We start from the raw sequence: 18,559 nt of genomic DNA, 5'->3' as shown, positions 1-18,559 counted from the left end.
TTTAATTAAGATCTTCATATATGCTTTGTCAACTTAATTATTTACAGTTTCAATATCAATTTGTCATGTTTTCTTCTAAAAAATCATAATTCTGCCAACATGGTCAAACCCTGTCTCTACTAAAAATACAAAAATTAGCCAGGCATGGTGTCACACGCCTGTAATCCCAGCTACTTGGGAGGCTGAGGCAGGAGAATTGCTTGAGCTGGGGAGGCAGAGGTTGCAGTGAGCCAAGACCATGCCACTGCACTCCAGCCTAGGCGACAGAGCAAGACTCTGTCTCAAGAAAAAAAAAAAATCAAAATTCTTACTACCTATAATAAAACCTTCTGATGCTTCTTGAGTATTGTAATAAATATAACAGTTGTGTTTTTAAGATTAATAGTATCTCTAGAGAGGAAATTAGAGATGTCTTTCCCTCCCCAGAAGAGAATTGTGAAACAGGATGGTAGAAAACAGCAAAACAAAAATATTGTATCACTAGACTGAAAGAAATACCTTGTACTCTTCCACTGTGTGTCAACTTTAATCTTTATAAAATCATGAGAAAGATTACAAAATTAGTGGCGAACATGAAAAATAACCTGAAAATTTATCACAAAATGGAACAACTTTAATTTGCAATTCTTTTTGTCCTTTCATTTTTTCTCTTCCATTTCTCACTTTACTTTGGGCTATTTTACTATGCTAACCTATGTTAAACTATGCTCAATACAGGAGAAAATAGACGAATGTAATTGTTTTCAAACTGATGCTTTGATTCAAGAAAAAAGATTACTGATAACTGGCATCAAGCTGAAATTAAAGAGAGAAAAATGTCTACATTTTTGTACTCTCTATTTCTGTCTTCACACACACATACACAAATAGTTATTCATCCATATACATATATACACATAGCTGTTTATAAATATACACATATGGATATATGTATGCCTATATGATCATTCATCTAACATCCAAGTATTTATCATTCATGCAGCTAACATATTTTTATCAATTTATGTTTTGCAAATGGAAATTGGCAAAGAACAGAAATAAAGGAAATCACATAAGATTAAAATTCTTGCTGATTTTGGATAATAAGCACTAGTGAAAGAGAAGAGGAACTTAGAATTTTAAATAATGTTTGGCATAGACATGACTTTTATTTATGGATGAGAAAAGTAGACATAGACCAATAAATCATATGTATATTTTAAGGCTCTATAAGGTTTAAGGACAAGAGTGATGGAGAAATTTGTCCATAACAATACGCATGTTTTGTTTATATAAGAGGTGAAATTTTTATTGTAATACTTGGTGCATAACACTCCAAAAAACAGATTTTTGAGATGTCTTCAAAATGAAAACAAATTCGTAGTGAAAATTTAACAAGGAAAGAAATTAACTTTTATCTTTAATTGACTAATATAGGTCATAAATACAACTATAAGCTATTTTGAATGCTATCATGAAAATATTAAATTTTAAAAAGCATATTTATAACTTTATTTATCAAAACTCAAATCAAAATTGAACTGTACTTTAACTTGTAAAACAACTTCATAATGAAATCACTTGTTTTACTCTTTGCCATTTGATTTTCCAAAGTTTCTTGGCAATATATTTTGATAGCTATATGGGCCATTTTTTAAATTCACATTCGACCTTTGTAGCATAATCATATAGCATATTATTTTGCAATAAATTTAATAAATTTATTAATTTTTAAAGGACATTTCCTGTAGGATTATCATTTCAAGTTTCTTATGTTTATTTCCTCAAGCACTTGCCATGCTGAGGGATGTCTGTCTCAGCTGAAGGGCAGAGAGCAGGCCTCTTCCCAAGGAGAGATCAAAACCATTGAGGATAGGGAGTTTTGCTTTTTTGATTCCAGCTTTATTATTAGAAACTAGAACATTTGAGAAACAGTAAGCATTGGTTCACCATGTGTTAATTGAACAAATTAATTAATGAACACATAATTAGCTAATGAGTCCTTATCAATGTGTAATTTTAAATGATTATTATTTTTGATAAATCCTCACTTGGAAACAGCTTTGCAGAGGTTTTGATACCTCTGCCCAGCATAGTGTCCTAAAATTTCAAATATTTGCAATATCACTTTGAAATTAATTTGCATTCTATTATCTTATATGAACAAATTCAAAACAAAGAAAGTATTTAAGATATGGAGGGAAAACGAAACACTGAATGATGAAGAATATTGGGGTGTAAAGTTAATTGGCAGAGATGCAACTTTGTGTGAAATGGGAGAGATGTTTGAGAGAGAACTGTTGAGTGATCAGTCCTTTGGTGAGTATTTTTGTGCTTTGACAACTTTACTTTCACATGCAGAACAGTAACTGGATATTTTTACTAATGAGTACTCTGTGTGTCCATGCCTGTACACCAAGTTCCACATGTGTTTATATATGTATACATTTGTATGGCTACTATCCTGGAATGTAGAATATTTGTCTGTATCTCGTATATCCAGGCACAGATACCTTTTAAAAACACATGATACTGAAGTACTTGTGGCCTAATTTATAGTTGGATCATTGCTCCAGTTCAGTACTTTTCCTCACAATGGGCCCAGCGATGAAAACATGGAACAGATGTGCTCTTCTACCAAGTAATTGCAACTTAATTGAAGTATCATATTAGAACTTGGGTGGCTTGTAGTTTTTGTGTCCATATTTATTTAATTTTTAAGAAGATGTGCTTTTAAGAAAGACTGTTTATAGCAAAATTTAGATTTCTTTTACAAATGCCTAACTGTTTTGGTCAATTGTTTGTTTGTATGTTTGCTTTACAGGATTGTTCACAGATTGCATTTTTCCCAAAATGACTATAATTTTAGGTGTTCAACACATTCCTAACACCATCACCATCCATATTTCTGCTGAGCATCTTATTCTTTGAGATTCTAGCATCTCAGCAGTCACTCAAATGTTGCAACATTCCATTAAAGATAAATTATGTCTAAAAGGAACAAGTATTCTCTCAGGATTTGACCTCTAAACAAGTGCCATTGGATAGAATTTTCTGCAACTGTGGGAATGTTCTATAATCTGAGCTGCCCAGTATATTAGCTACTAACCACATGTCGCTGTTGTTCATTTGAAATGTGGCTAGTGAGACTGAAAAAATAATGTCTTTAATTTTAAATGTAATAAATACAACCAATGAAAAATTTTACAACTCTCTTATTTATTTTAATATTCGAGGTGTACAATGTTATGATAAGATACATATACATTGTGTAATGATTATCATAATCAAATTAAAAAACACATCTATCATTAAATATGCTGTACAGTAGATCCCAGAACTTGTTCAACTTAAAACTGAAAGTTTGTACCATTTGATTAACACCTCTTCAGTTCCCCCACCCCTACCCTCCAGCCCTTGGCAACCACCATTCTATTCTGTCTTCTGTGTTCGACTTATTAAAATACCACATATGAGATCATGCAATATTTGTCTTTCTGGGTCTAGCTTACTTCACTTAGCATAATGTCCTACAGGTTCACCTGTGTTGTAAAAATGCAGGATCTCTTTCTTTTTAATGGTGGAATAATTTCCATTGTATAAACCACCATTTCTTTACTCATTCATTTGTCCATAAACACTTAGGTTGTCTCCATATTTTGGCTATTGTGAATGGTGCTTCAGTGAACATGAGGGTGCAGATAACTCTTAGACACACTGATTTCTCTACCTTTGTATACTCAGAAGTGAGATTGCTGGATCATGTGGTAGCTCTATTTCTTAATTTTTTGAGGAACCTCCATACTCTTTCCCATAATAGCTACATCAATTTAGATTTCCATCAGTAGTGTACAAGGGTTTCCTTTTCTCCACACTGTCACTAACACTTGCTATCTCTTGCCTTTTTGATAATAGTCATTCTAACAGGTCTGAGGTGATAACTCATTTGATTTGTATTTGTCCGATAATTAGTGATGATGAGCACTTTTCATATATTGTTTGGCCATTTATATGTCTTCTTTGAAAAGATTCAATTCAGGTCCTCTACCCATTTTTAATCAGGTTATATACCTGCATATGTTTTTTTTTGTTTTTGTTTGTTTTGCTATTGAGTAGTGTGAGTGCCTATATATTTTGTATATTAACCCAGATTAATTAGATACATAGTTTGAAAATATTTTATTTCATTGCATTGATTACCTTTTCATTTTGCAGTTTCCTTTGGTATGCAGAAGCTTTTTAATTTGATGTAATTCCACTTGTTTATTTTTTATTTTGTTAACTGTGCTTTGATGTCACACTCAAACAAAGCATTGCCAAGACCAATGTCAAAGAGCTTTTTGCTTTCTTCTAAGAGTTTGACAGTTTGAGATCTTACATTTTAGTCTTTCAAGTCAATTTTTATGTATGGGACAAGACAAGGGTCCAATTTTATTTATTTTCATGTGGATGTTCATTTTCTTCCAGTGCATTTATTGAAGAGATTTTCCTTTAGTCATTGTTTATTCTTGGCACCATGGTCAAAGATTAATTGACCATATATGTGTAGGTTTATTTCTGGGCTTTCTATTCTGTTCCATTGGTCTGTGTCTGTTTATATGCCAACTGCAAACTGTTTTGATGTTACCACAGCTTTGTGATATAGTTTGATATCGTGGAGGGTTATTCCTCCAGAATTTTTTTCTCTTAAGATTGCTTTGGCTCTTTGGGATTTTTGCAGTTTCATACAAATTTTAGGATTGTGTGTGTGTGTGTGTGTGTGTGTGTGTGTGTGTGTGTGTGTGAAATTCCTTTGGAATTTTGATAGGGATTACACTGATTTTGCAGATCACTTTAGATATTATGGGCCTTTAAAAATACTCATTAATACACATTTAAGTCTGTGTAGTCACATGTGTCTTATAGATCCGTATAGGACAGCACAGTATTCTCCAAATCTCTCTCTCTTATATAAATATATAGTAGGGCCAGGAACAAAAATAATGGCTAATTTATGTTTCATTCCTTCATTTTGATTGGGACAGGGGCACAGAAATTCTAGGCAGAAAAGGGTGGTTTCTGACAAAACTCTACCTTCAAGGCAAAAAGCCTGAAACCCACAACCCAAAGTGAGAACTTCTCTCCCTGTTTCCCAGCTATAGTGTTACCTTTTCCTAAACTACCCATGCCCGCTGTTTCTCTCCATCCTGTGTCTATAAAGACCCCAGACTCAGCCAGCAGAGAGAAGAAGTAGCTGGATGTCAGGGACAGTGGCTGCATGTGGGAAGCAGCTTGACTTCAGAGGGACAGCTTGATGGCATAACTTTGGAGAAGAATTCAGCTGGAGATGGCCAGACTTCAGGGGAAGATTACCTATCCCCCGTCCCCTTTTCAGTTCCCCTTCTTGTTGAGAGCTGCTTTCATCAGCAATAAAATCCCCCTCATTTACCACCTCTAATTCGCTCGTACAACCTCATTTTTTTCTGCGTGCTAGACAACATCTCAGGAGCCACAAGTAAATATGCAAAAGGCTATCACACTGGTCCTTTGCCCTTGCTGGTAGAGGGCAGCTGCAGTAGGTGAAAAGGAATATGGCCTACTGAGCTGTTAACATTTAAGCTATCCACAGATGGCAGAGCTGTAAGAGCCCTGTAACACACCCGCTGGGGCTTTGTGGGTGGCAGCCACCGCCACCTAAATGCTTCTGCAGGGCCTGCATGGAGGTTGCTCCTGCCAGCACCCAAAAGCACTCGCTTGGGCACATGCACCCACTCATCTGCATGCTCCCTCCCACGAGGGGTGAAGTGCAGCAGGTCCGAGTGAGTGGAGTTTGATTCTTCCAGTGCCTATGTGGAGGCCGTTTCCAGCACTTGTGCTCTCCAGTTCCTGCCTCATTCACTCACATGATCCTTCCCACGAGGAGTTGAGAGTGGCAGGCTGAGTAAACTAGGCACCTCTCTCACAAGACCTGCAAGAGTGTAAGGGAAATATTATGCTTCAATCTGACCTATCATTCAATATCAGTCCTTATTATGTGCTCACTATTTTCCAGGTAATGCACTATCTGAGGGTAATCAGTCATGAAGACATAGGTTATGCCAAGAAGCTTATGCCATATTCCTATAGTAAGGAGTAGTATCCGAAACTCTCAAACACATCCTCTGCATAAGTAAAAATGCTTATAGGAAAAATGCCATCAAAGACAAAGGTGTGTGCATGTGTATATTGTATTGTGTGTTTAAAAGTGGGTATATCTGTATATATGTCATAAGTTTTTGAGTCATTGGCTAGGATTCCTGGAAGATGACTTTAAGAGGGAGATTTGTGTATAGAGAATTTAATGGGAAGTTTCTTGAGATTGGACAGAGAAAAAAATTAAATTGAAATAGAGTCACAGAAAATACCTCAATTGATCTTACAAGTTTCTCTGGAGCACAGAGTTATTGGATCTCAGATGAAGTAGGGTGTCATCAAACAGCTATTGAGTTAGGACATTTCCTTGAGAGATTCAGCACACCACCCAGAGCTGCCAACCCTTTGAGAAGCTGTCATGCACATGCCTGTGAGACTGAGAGGTAGGGAAAGAAAGAGAAAGATTAGAGGAGGAAAGTTAAGGCAGAAAAATAATCACTCTTTTTCTTGACATTTTTTGTTACATTAATCATCTGGAATTGAGGAGTATGTGAATAATTTAATATTCTTGGCTATATTGCATTAAAAGTTCTTTAATTGGATAACCATTTTAATGATTTTGAAAATCATAGTTCTCTTTTTAATGAATGTTATGAGATTTTGCACAGAAAATGACTATCTGTAAAAAGCTCTATAATTTTAAGAGTATCTGAAAACCATGAACTCCATGAAATCATGATATTTTAGTTTCGGTTACTTTCAGACTAGCCAATTTTCAGATTCAGTTCCCTGAGAGTAGAAACCTGTCTGGTTTGTTTCTATGTCCTCAGTGTCTAAACAGAGTAGATTTGAAACAAAAAATAGTTGAACAAATTAATACACAAAGCTCTCCTTTATGTCTGTGGAAAAGTTGTCATAATTTCTGCCACAGAAGGAAGTGTTTCTGAAGAAGTGAATTTCTCTTCCTTTGCTTCTGTCCCCTTCCACTCATCCTCGGTAAAGTACACGTCTGATCATGAAACTCTGTCTAATACCTTCCATCACTATGAAGATAAAGTTAAAAATCCCTTTTTAATTCATGATATGCCCTTCATAGCCTTGCTAAGGATTCTCCAATATCTATCATGCAACTTGCACCCAACCATACTTCACTACTTACTATATCATGCTTGTTCATACCTCTATATCTCAATATTCATTCTCTTCTGCTTTCAATCACTTTTCCAAAAGCTCCATCTGATAAATTATTATTTACCCCTTAAGAATTAGCACAAACTAATGTCACTCAGAGTTGATTTTCGTAATACCTTACAACTAGAGTGAATTCATCCCTCTTATTACTCCTTGATTTTTTTTTTTTTCCATTTTTACGGACATCTCACACTTTCTGTGCTCTCCTTGAGTGATGGGATCTGCAACCCTGGTAAATACACTTGCCACACTCTATTGTTATTAGCGTTTTGAATGTGGCTAAGGTCTTTCCAATGAGATGCATTCAGAAGAGACTTAGAAAGTGAAAGAAAAGCAGAGGCTTTCTTCTTGCAGCTGTGATGGATAATGAGTAAAGTTTAGCTAACTTGAGTTTGCAATAATCAGATTTCATCTTTTACCCAGTGGCTGCTCTGAGGCTGTGGGATGGCTTTGTCATCAGTCGTCCCTAACTACTTCTTGACCTCTGAGAGGAAAATGTAATAGCTTGACCTTAGCATCTACAAGCCATTCTCTGGGTTCTACTTTCCCAGCCGTTCTAATAATGCTGTAAGACCTTGTTCCCTGAATTAGCCATTTTTCTTCATGAAATAACTTTAGTGAGCATATTCCCTCCACTATACCCCCAAAAATTGATTTAGTTGGCCTCCGTGATGAACTTTTGGATCAAGAACTTATAAAGACACTGAAAGGATGAGTATTTCCAGTATAGTATGTAGTTTTTTTTTTTTTTTTTGCTTTACCTTCTTTAAAGTAAGAAGTAAAATGTAATAGCATTTCAGGGTGACAAATGAGAATGCTCCTAAGTACAACAGTATTTTATTACAAATCCAACTCTCCTGGGGCTTAAAAAAACTTTGAATCTTCCTTTGGATAAGACAAAATAATATAACCTAGAGAATGCATGTAAACTTTAAGATAGTTGAAGCACTGTAAAAATTAGTCCACACAATACATATACAAATGTTAATACATAAAGCTATTTGCTTAATCATGTTGGTGAAAGTTGCATGTAAAAAGTATAGATTTATAATAGCCTTACTAATGTTATATAGCCAGATATATATTATTATATTAAAAGGTGATTGTTTTCATTAAATGTGGCAATGTACAAATCAAATAATTCATTGTTATGGTAGTTTATATCCTATATTTTTCTAGTATATTTAAAATAAAATTTGAATAATCAAAACAAAAATTTGCACATAACTCCTGGAATACAAATAAAATATACAGTAAATAGTACCCATACTATACTCAGTCTTGCAATAAAATAAATATTATAATGAAATAAAATAAATATCAATAATAATGATAATAAGATACTTTTGGCAATAACTAGGTTTGATGATTTATTCATTTGACCCTCTTAACTTATTCTTTAAAGACAATAGTTCTATGAGCACCTTAATAAATATATATCAAACTTCACTTACCTTACAGTTTGCTTTAATGAGGCTTATTACCTAGGTTTCAATAATCACTATAAGATATTGTTATCTGTCAATCTAACAAGTGGCAGAACGGAGTTACTCAGAAACAAACAGGAAGTCATTCCTCTCTGCCTAGATAGAGTACTTCTTATTTTTCGAAATCATATTTCAGCACACAGTAATGTAATCATCATGCTGAGACTGTCGGTAATAACCCTCACTACTCAAGTGGATTTTTCGAACAGCTGCTCTGACACAATTCTAAATCCCATTCCTCTGAAGGATAACAAATAATGACTATGACTATAGAAACATTTGAAATCTTAATGTGATACCTTATGAAGACATTTACATGGCACCAGCAGTGTGCCAACACAGGTTGCCCATTTCCTTACAACAGGCACTATATTTGAATCTGATGGAAGCGTTAAAGACATCATGTATACTTTCTATATGAAACAAAAAAATCTGAAATTTTGAACATATAGAGTTAGAAAAATTCAGAACATTTCTCTATGCAATATATTTGATATTAACAAAATCCATCTTTGTATCTAAAAATTAAATTCTTCATGCCACAGTGTTTCTGACTTAAACCATGTTATGAAATAATACAAATTGTTAAAATCTAAATAATTACTTTAAGTTTTATGGAAATTATTTTAAAACTAGTTAACATTTCTTATGATTATTCAATGCCTAAATTATTAGAACTATTCATTTTTGCAAGAAAGAACACATGGTTCGTAGACTGAAAGGTCTGACCAAAATTTAAGACGGGGGGAGAAAGAAAATATTGAAGGGTACGTGTTTATGAACAAATATGTATTGATGTAGAAAGTACTTTATGCCAAAATATAAACATGGTAGAAGATGATTTTAGCTTTCCACACAATGAATGAAAATAATATTTTATGTTGGTTGGATTTAATCTGATCACACTGTACCTTTATTTAATGATTATAAATTATTGCAAACATATACAATTAGGAGACAATTCTTTCAATGTTAACCAAAATACTTGGTTTAGTAACTTTTATGTTTTTATATTATTTGTGTATTATACTATGCTTGTCCAGATTTGTATCAACTTTATACTAAGAATTTTTTGGTTAGTTTTCTTTTTCCCTTTTAGCAAACTTTGAGAATAAGAAAGTTACAGTATTTTCTTGAAGTTTTATAAAGCCCTTGCATATGAAGCCTTTTGCCAAAAGAGAGTATTATTAGATACATTTTAATATTTAAATCATATTTTAAACTTTATTGAGTCACTGTTACACCATTAAATATCTAGATATTTATTAATGTAAAATAAATGTTTCAACTTAAATTTTTATATATCATTTCTTTCTAAAGTTCTACTTCAAACCTGAATAGTCAAGGCAACTATGAGCAAAAAAAAAAAAACAAAAAAACCCACCAATGCTCAAGGCCTAACACTGTATGATTTTGAAGTATATTACAAAGCTATATTAATTTAAACAGCACAGTACTAGCATTAAAATAGATACTTTGAACAATGACACAGAATAGAGAGCCCAGAAATGAACCCACACATGAAAGTAAATTGGCTTTTAACAAAGTTACCAAGAATAAACAATGGGAAAACAATAATTTCTTTAATAAATAGTGTTGGGAAAACTGGATATCCACATGCAAATGAATGAAGTTTTACACCATTTACAATAATCCACTCATTGTGACTTAAAGACTTAAACATAAGACCAGAAACTGTAACACTACTAAAAGAAAACATGGGGAAAAACTATATGACTTTGGTATGAACAATGATTTCTTAATTTGGCCACAAAAGCACAGGCAACAAAAGTAAAAATAGACAAATAGGATTACACCAAATCAAAAAGCTTCACCACAGCAAAGGAAATAATCAACAGTGTGAAGAGACAATCTATGGAGTAACAGAAATTGGAGGCATACCTCAAAGAGATTATAAATCGAGCTCCAGATAACCACAGTACAGTAAATATTGCAATAAAGCAAGTCACATAAACTTTTGGGTTTCCTGGTATACATAAAGTTATGTTTAAACTATACTGTAGTCTACTAAGTGCGCAATAGCATTATGTCTAAAAACATAATATACATACCTTAACTAAAAATACTTTATTGTGGGCCAGGCACAGTGGTTCATGCCTGTAAACCCAGCACTTTGGGAGGCTGAGGCAGGAGGATTGCTTGAGGTCAAGAGTTGGAGACCAGCCTGGCAAATGTGGAGAAATCCAGTCTCTACTAAAAATACAGAAATTAGCTGGGTGTGCCATACCTGTCATTCCAGCTACTTGGGAGGCTGAGACACTAGAATTGCTTGAACCTGGGAAGGAGAGTTTGCAGTGAGCTGAGATTGGACCATTGCAATCCTGCCTGCATGACAAAAAAACAAAACTAAACAAAATAAAGTTTTTGCTAAAAATGCTAGGATCATTTTAGCCTTCAGTGAGTTGTAATCTTTTTGCTGGTATTCACACCATGGTGTAGCCTACTAAGTGTGTAATACCAATGTGTCTAAAAAACAACATACACATCTTAATTTAAATACTTTATTGTTAAAAAATGCTAACAATCATTTGCGCCTTTAGGGAGTCATAATTTCTTTGCTGGTGAAGGATCTTTCCTCAGTTTTGATGGCTGCTAACTGATCAGGGTGGGGAGTGGTGAAAGTATGAGTGGCTGGGACAATTTCTTAAAATAAGGAGAATGTTGAAGTTTGCAGCATTGATAGACAGAAGATCTATCATTTCACAGGAAGATTTCTCTATAGCATGCAATGCTGTTTAACAGCATTTTACCCAGAGTAGAACTTTCAATACGGCAGTCAATCCTTTCCAACCCTACTGCTGCTTTATTTAGGCTGTGTAACATTCTAAATCTTTTGTTGTCATTTCAAGAAAGTTCACAGAATTTTCACCAGGTACAGAATCCATCTCAAGAAACCACTTTCTTTGCTCATCCATAAGAAGCAGCTTCTCATGCATTCAAGCTTTAGTATAAGATTGCAGCAATTCAGACACATCTTCAGGCTCCTCGTCTAATTCTAGTCTTGTTGCGGTTTCTGCTGCATCTGCAGTTACTTCACCCAGTAAAGTCTTGAACCCCTGAAAGTAATTCACAAGGATTCAAATCAACTTCTTCCAAATTCCTGTTAAAGTTAATATTTTGACCTTCTCCCATGAATAATGAACAGTCTTAATGGCATCTAGAATGAATCTTTGGTTTTTAATGTACTTAGTTCTGTTCTATCAGAGGGATCACTGTTTGGCAGCTATAGCCTTACAAAATGTATTTCTTAAATAAGAAGACTTGAAATTCGAAATTACTTATTAATCTATGGCTGCAAAATAGATGTTCTGTTAGCAGGCATGAAAGCAACATTAATATTCTTATACACCTCTATCAGATCCTCTTGGGTGACCAGATACATTGTCAACAGGCAGTGACATTTTGAAAAAAAATTTTTTTTTCTGAGCAGTAGGTCTCAACAGTGGGCTTAAATTATTCAGTAAACCATTCTGTAAACAGATATGCTGTTATCTAGGTTTTATTGTTCAATTTATAGAACACAAGCAGAATAGATTTAGCAAGATTTTTAAGGGCCATAGAGTTTTTGAAATGGCAAATAAGCATTGGCTTCCACTCAAAGTACCCAGCTGTATTAGCCCCTAAGAGGAGAGTCAGTCTGTCTTTCAAAGCTTTGAAGACAGGCATTGATTTTTCCTAACTCTGGTGGTCCTAGATGGCATTTTTATCTACTACAAGGCTATTCATCTGCACTGAAAATATGTATTTTATTGTAGCCACTTTATCAATGTTCTTATTTAGATTTTCTGGATAACTTGGCGTAGGGTCTACATCAGCGTGTGTTGCTTCATCTCGCACTTTTAAGTTATTGAGATGGCTTCTTTGCTTAAACTTCATGAGCCAACTTCTGCAGCTTCCTCAACTCTTTCACTTTTCATAGCATTGAGCAAGAGTTAAGAAGTTGTTCTGGATTAAGCTTTGGTTTATGGTAATATTGAAGCTGGTTTAATCTTCTATCCATACCACTCAAACTTACTCCATATCAGCAGTGTGCTGTTTTGGTTTCATGTTATTCATGTCTTTACTAAAGTAGCACTTTTAATTGCCTCCAAGAACTTTTCTTTGCATTCATAACTCAGCTAACTGTTTAACACAAGAGGCCTAGCTTTTAGCTTATCTCAGATTTCAGCATGCATTCCTCACCAAACTTAATCATTTCTAGCTTTTGGATTAAGTGAGTGAAAGATGTGTAACTCTTCCTTTCACTTGAACAATTAGAGGCCACTGTAAGTTTATTAATTGGCATAATTTTAACATTCTTGTGTCTCAGGAAATAGGGAGGTCCAAGGCAGTGTGGAAGAGAGAGAGAGGTAGAGAGAGAGAGAGAGAGTGTGAGAGAGATGAAAGAACAGCTCATCAGTGGAGCAGTCAGAATACACACAACATTTATCAACGAAGTTTGCTGTCTTATATGGGTGTGGTTCACGGCTCCCCAAAATAATTGAAATAGTAATATCAGAGATAATTGATCACAAATTATGATAACATATATAATAATGATGGAAATGTTTCAAATATTGTAAGCAATGCCAAAATGTGGCATAAAGTCATGAAGTGAATACACAATGTTGAGAAAATGGCACCACTTAGACCTGCTGGACTCAGAGTTGCCACCGACTTTCAACTTGTAAACAACATGTTATAAAGTACAGTAAAGCAATGTGCAATGAAACTAGGTATGTTTATATTTGCAAACTATACATTTTATAAGAGGTTGATATAGCATTTAAAATACACAAGGAACTGAAACAATTAAATACAAAAAAAAAACAAAATAAAGTAACCTGATTAAAAGAATGGGCAAAGCACATCAATGGACAAACAAAAGAAAACATACCAAAAAAGAAGACATAAAAATGGCTTATAGATATATAGAAAATTGTTCAATATCATAAATCATGGCAGAAATGCAAATTAAGCCTCAATGAGCTATCATCTCACACATTTCAGAATGGCTACTATCTGTAACCACTACAGAATACTTCACGGAATTCCGTGGAAAATAAAAAAAAAAAACAACTCTAAAAACAGAATTACCATATGATCCAGAAATCCCACTCTGAGTATTTACCCAAAAGAGTTGAAATCAGCTTTGCAAAGAGATGTCTGCACTCCCATGTTTATTGCAGCACTCTGCACAATAGGCAGGTTATAGAATCAGTGTTCATCAACTGATGAATGGATAAAGCAAACATTATGTATATACACTACAGAATACTATTCAGCCTTTAAAAAGAAGGAAATTCTCTCATTTATGACAACATGGATGGAAATGAAGAACATTATGATAAGTAAAATAAACCAGGCACAGCAAAACAAATGTGTTGCATGTTCTTATTTACATATGAAATCTAAAACAACGGAACTTCTAGAATCAGAGAGTAGAATGGTGGATGCCAGAGACTGGGGAGTTTGAGTAATGGGGAAATAATGGTCAAAGGGTATAAAATCTCAGTTAGACAGAAGAAATAAGTTTTGTCTGTTTTTTTTTTTTTTGGAGATCAATTGCACAGTGTGGTGAATATAATTAATATTAATATTGTACATTTTTAAATTGCTCAGTGAGTAAATTTCAAATTTTCTCCCTACAAAAAAATAATAAATGTTTGAGGTGATGGATAAGTTAATTAACTTGTTTTAATTATCCCTCATTGTACTCATAAATCATAACATCACTTTGTACACTGTAAATATGTGTACTTATAAATTGTCAACTTTCAATAAAATAAAAAAGAGTTATACTTTATAAGTACAAATCTATTTTCATTTTTAATGTATTATTAGATACTTTTTTTGTGATTTTTCCAAAGATAGTTCTATTTTGCCAGTTTTTTTATTAAATCAGCTTTTTGTACTCTTTTCCACAGTGTTTTGTTTTCTATATGGCTATTTTTAAACTTATGTTATTTTTGAACTCATTCTATTTTTAGCTTTTTTTTAGTATTTTTTCATTTTTAATATTTTAGCCATTAATTTTCAATTTTTTCTTTTTTAGACTAGAAATAGTAAAGTTATGAATTGTCATGTAAGTATATCCGTAAGTTTAGTATAACATTTCTTTATTGTCTCTCACCCTATATAAGATCCATTGCAATTTCTTGCCATTTACATTTATCATTGAATTGTTTCTCTCTGACACCAGCAATAACCTTTGCCTTTAATTCAGCTTTGTTTGTTTTTGAATTCAGTGTTCCTGTCTGCCTTTGACAGACACTTTCTTAGTATGCTCTTCTATCATTTTCTTCTGTATTGGATATGTTTTTTGTATTACCTGTTGTTAAGTGGGCAACCTATTTTTTTAATACATGTTAGTGCATTAGATTTATTAAAATGATAAACATGTGTGGCCTTCACTTTATCACTATATTTACTATTTATGCTTTTATCATGCCTTAAAGATATTTCACAGTACAGTTTGGTTTTTATTTTCTTTATATTATATATATAATTTTCTATTTATTTGGAAAGTATGTTAGATTCCCTAATATAAGCAAGGATACAATTGCTATAGTCACTCTTTATCCTAAATCCCTTTAACAATGTGACTGTATATGATTACATTATATTTCTTAATATATACTTTTATAAATTCAACTATTCTTATACTTCTATTGCTCAATTTATCAGCACAATGCTCTCCTTGGTTATAAAATAGGAAAGCCTTAGCATATTCATACTCTCACTCTTTCTCTTTAAAAACTGTATTTGTATTTTCTTTGTATTTTCAGTTTATTACATACATAGTCTCTTTAATCATCTTAATTGCCACGTTTTCGTCTTATATGCATGTAATATTCTTCTTAGCTGCATAACAAAGTATCACACATTTAACAGTTTAATATAACAAAAATTTCCTATCTCACAGTTTCTAAAAGTCAGGAGGCCCAGCTTGGCCTAGCTGAGTCCTTTGCTCAGGGTCTTCCATACGGTGAATGAAGGCAGAAGCAGGGATTAGAGTTGCAGTTGAGGCTCGGTGTCCTGTCTTGCTTCACACTGTAAAATTTATTTCTTGCTGCTGGATGAAGTGACTTGCTTCTTTAAAGCCAGCAAGAAAGAATCTGACTTCTGTCTCTGACTCCTAAGACCTTTCTGAAAGGGCTCACCTGATTTGATCAGACTCATCCAAAATCGTCTTCCTTTCACTAAAGTCAACTTATTACAGGGCTTAATGACATCTGCTGATTTCCTTCACCTTAGCCATATGACAGAACAGAAGCAGAGGAGTAATGTTCCTACACTTTGCCACATTCTAATGTCAGAAGCAAGCTTCAGGCCTGCACACACCAAAAGGCACAGGATTTTTCAAGGGTGTGATGATGGAGTCTCACGTTATTATTCTGCCTACCACAAAACATAAGGCAATTTAGTTAATACCACTGCAAAGTCTTTTGCTGTCATTTCACCATTTCTTATTTGAAGTTTATCTTCTAATAGTTTCTTCAAGAAAGATTCTTGAGAAAGGCTTTCTTTGAGCTCTTAAATGCTTGACAGATTGATTTGTTACTTTTACATTTGAATGACAGTTTGCTGATTACTGATGCATACTTTAGTTTCTTGGGAGCTTTGTAGGCATTGCAAAAGTCCTTTACAGAGTTCACTGCTAATGATGGAAAAGTGTTAGGCCAGCCTATTTTATATTGAAAGGTAGAATGATATTTTGTTTAACTGACAATGTATTTATTGATAAGATTTTAAATTAATTGCTTCATTACGATATTTCTATATTGATCATTCTGTTGATTTTTTTCCAAGACAAAATATGTCCTTTCAATTGGTGATTTCAATACTTTTTAATGAAAGTTTTCCTGAATTTCATGTTGTTTTATATTTTTAAATTTACTTGTTAAAACTTTTTAGTTCTCTTGTATTCCATATTACATCCTTTGTGCTGCCTCGAAGTGATTACTCTTTTTCCCTTGATATGATTTGATTTTTCTCTTATGATTCTTCTCGGGGTCAGCCAGTGCATAGCTTATTTATTTCTCTAGTTCTGACATATTTTTCTGAGATTTTGTTTGTCTGTTTTAATATTCTAATTTCTGTGATATTTACACATCACAGAAGTACAATGATACATAGTTTTATTTTGTATTTAAATGTAGCAGCAAAATCATTGGTCACAATGTTTACATTAATTGTTAGTAATTGTTTTGCTGGCTCTTTCTTTCTTTCTTTCTTTCTTTCTTTCTTTCTTTCTTTCTTTCTTCTTTCTTTCTTTCTTTCTCTTTCTTTCTTTCTTTTCTTTTTTTGGCATAGTCTCACTCTGTAGCTCAGGTTGGAATGCAATGGCGGGATCCTGGCTCACTGCAACATCCACCTCCAGGGTTCAAGCAATTCTTGTGCCTCAGCCTCTCCAGTAGCTGGGATTACAGGCACTTGCCACCACACCTGGCTAATTTTTGTATTTTTAGTAGAGATGGGGTTTTGCCACGTTGGCCAGGCTGGTCTTGAACTCCTGACCTCAGGTGATCCGCCCTCCTCTGTCTCCCAAAGTGCTGTAAGTACAGGCATGAGCCACCATGCCTGGCCTAACTTTTGTTTTCTAAAGAGTGTTAACATTATTTTTTTTCCTTTTTGTTTTTTTCTTCTTTTGTCTTGTAGACCACATGCTTGACATCTTACATTTTACTTGTACTTTAATGATGTAACTACTTCCTGATATATGTTGCTTCCTGATCCAACTTTTATCAGGTGGAGCAGGGTCATTAAATAGCATAGCAGGAAATTTCGTTATGGAACAAGAGTATCTCTGAGGCCAGGCTTTTCACCTATATTTCTTCCAGACAAAAATAATCAACTGCTTATGGGAGGGATACTAACAGTGCAATATGGTTGCCTTCCACCAGTCTACTACACTCTGATACCTCTTCAATTTCTTCTTCTGAAACTTCTTTTAAATATCTATTTAGGTATCTCTATACCTCATAACATTGCTCTTAACATTATGCCAATGTTAACATCTTGACATTTTGGTGCATTCATGGCAACTTCTTGAGTAGCGTCCTCCAGGATGCTAAGACTTTCTTCACTTGTTATCTTATCAAGCTTTTACTATTGTGCTTCTATTTCAAGAAAAAAATATATATTTTGTGACCAATATTTTGAATTCTTTTTTCACTGTAATAAGTTCTTATTTCCTTCTATTTATTTTTTAGTTAAGTATTTGAGCATCACAAGCATACTTAATTTAAACGTGACATTAGACCATTTTATGAAATCATGTCCATCTAGATTTAACTTACATACTACTTGTCAAGTTGTTTTTTACTTTCTTAGCATTAGTTTTTTTTGTTTGTTTGTTTCTGTCATTTTGGAATTCAGTATATTGTATCACAGGAAAAGGAGTTTCTTTTCTAAATTTATTCTTAGTTTTTCAACTATGTTTTTGATTTACTTTCATTTCCTCCTAACCAATAGTTTTCTAGTATCTGTTCCCTGACCTACTAACTTTTTATACTAGAGGCCTTTGTTGACATTTTATAACCTTGTTAATTTAATAAAATATGAAGCTTTCAACTCTATGATGGTAACTAGGGAGATCCACATTGAAACATAGTTATTATCCTCATCTTTTTTCAGTTCCGAGATTTCAAATGACATATGTTGCTTTAAATTGTTGCCTTAGGAGTACAGTTGCCAGATAAAATATAAAGTGCCAAATTAAATTTGAATTTCTACTAAATAGTGGATTTTTAAAAATTATAAACATGCTCCATTAGATTTGGTGGTCT

Source organism: Hylobates moloch, unplaced genomic scaffold (assembly GCF_009828535.3).
Source record: "Hylobates moloch isolate HMO894 unplaced genomic scaffold, HMol_V3 SCAFFOLD_4, whole genome shotgun sequence".
NCBI lineage: Eukaryota > Metazoa > Chordata > Mammalia > Primates > Hylobatidae > Hylobates > Hylobates moloch.
This window is presented reverse-complemented; position numbering follows the sequence as displayed.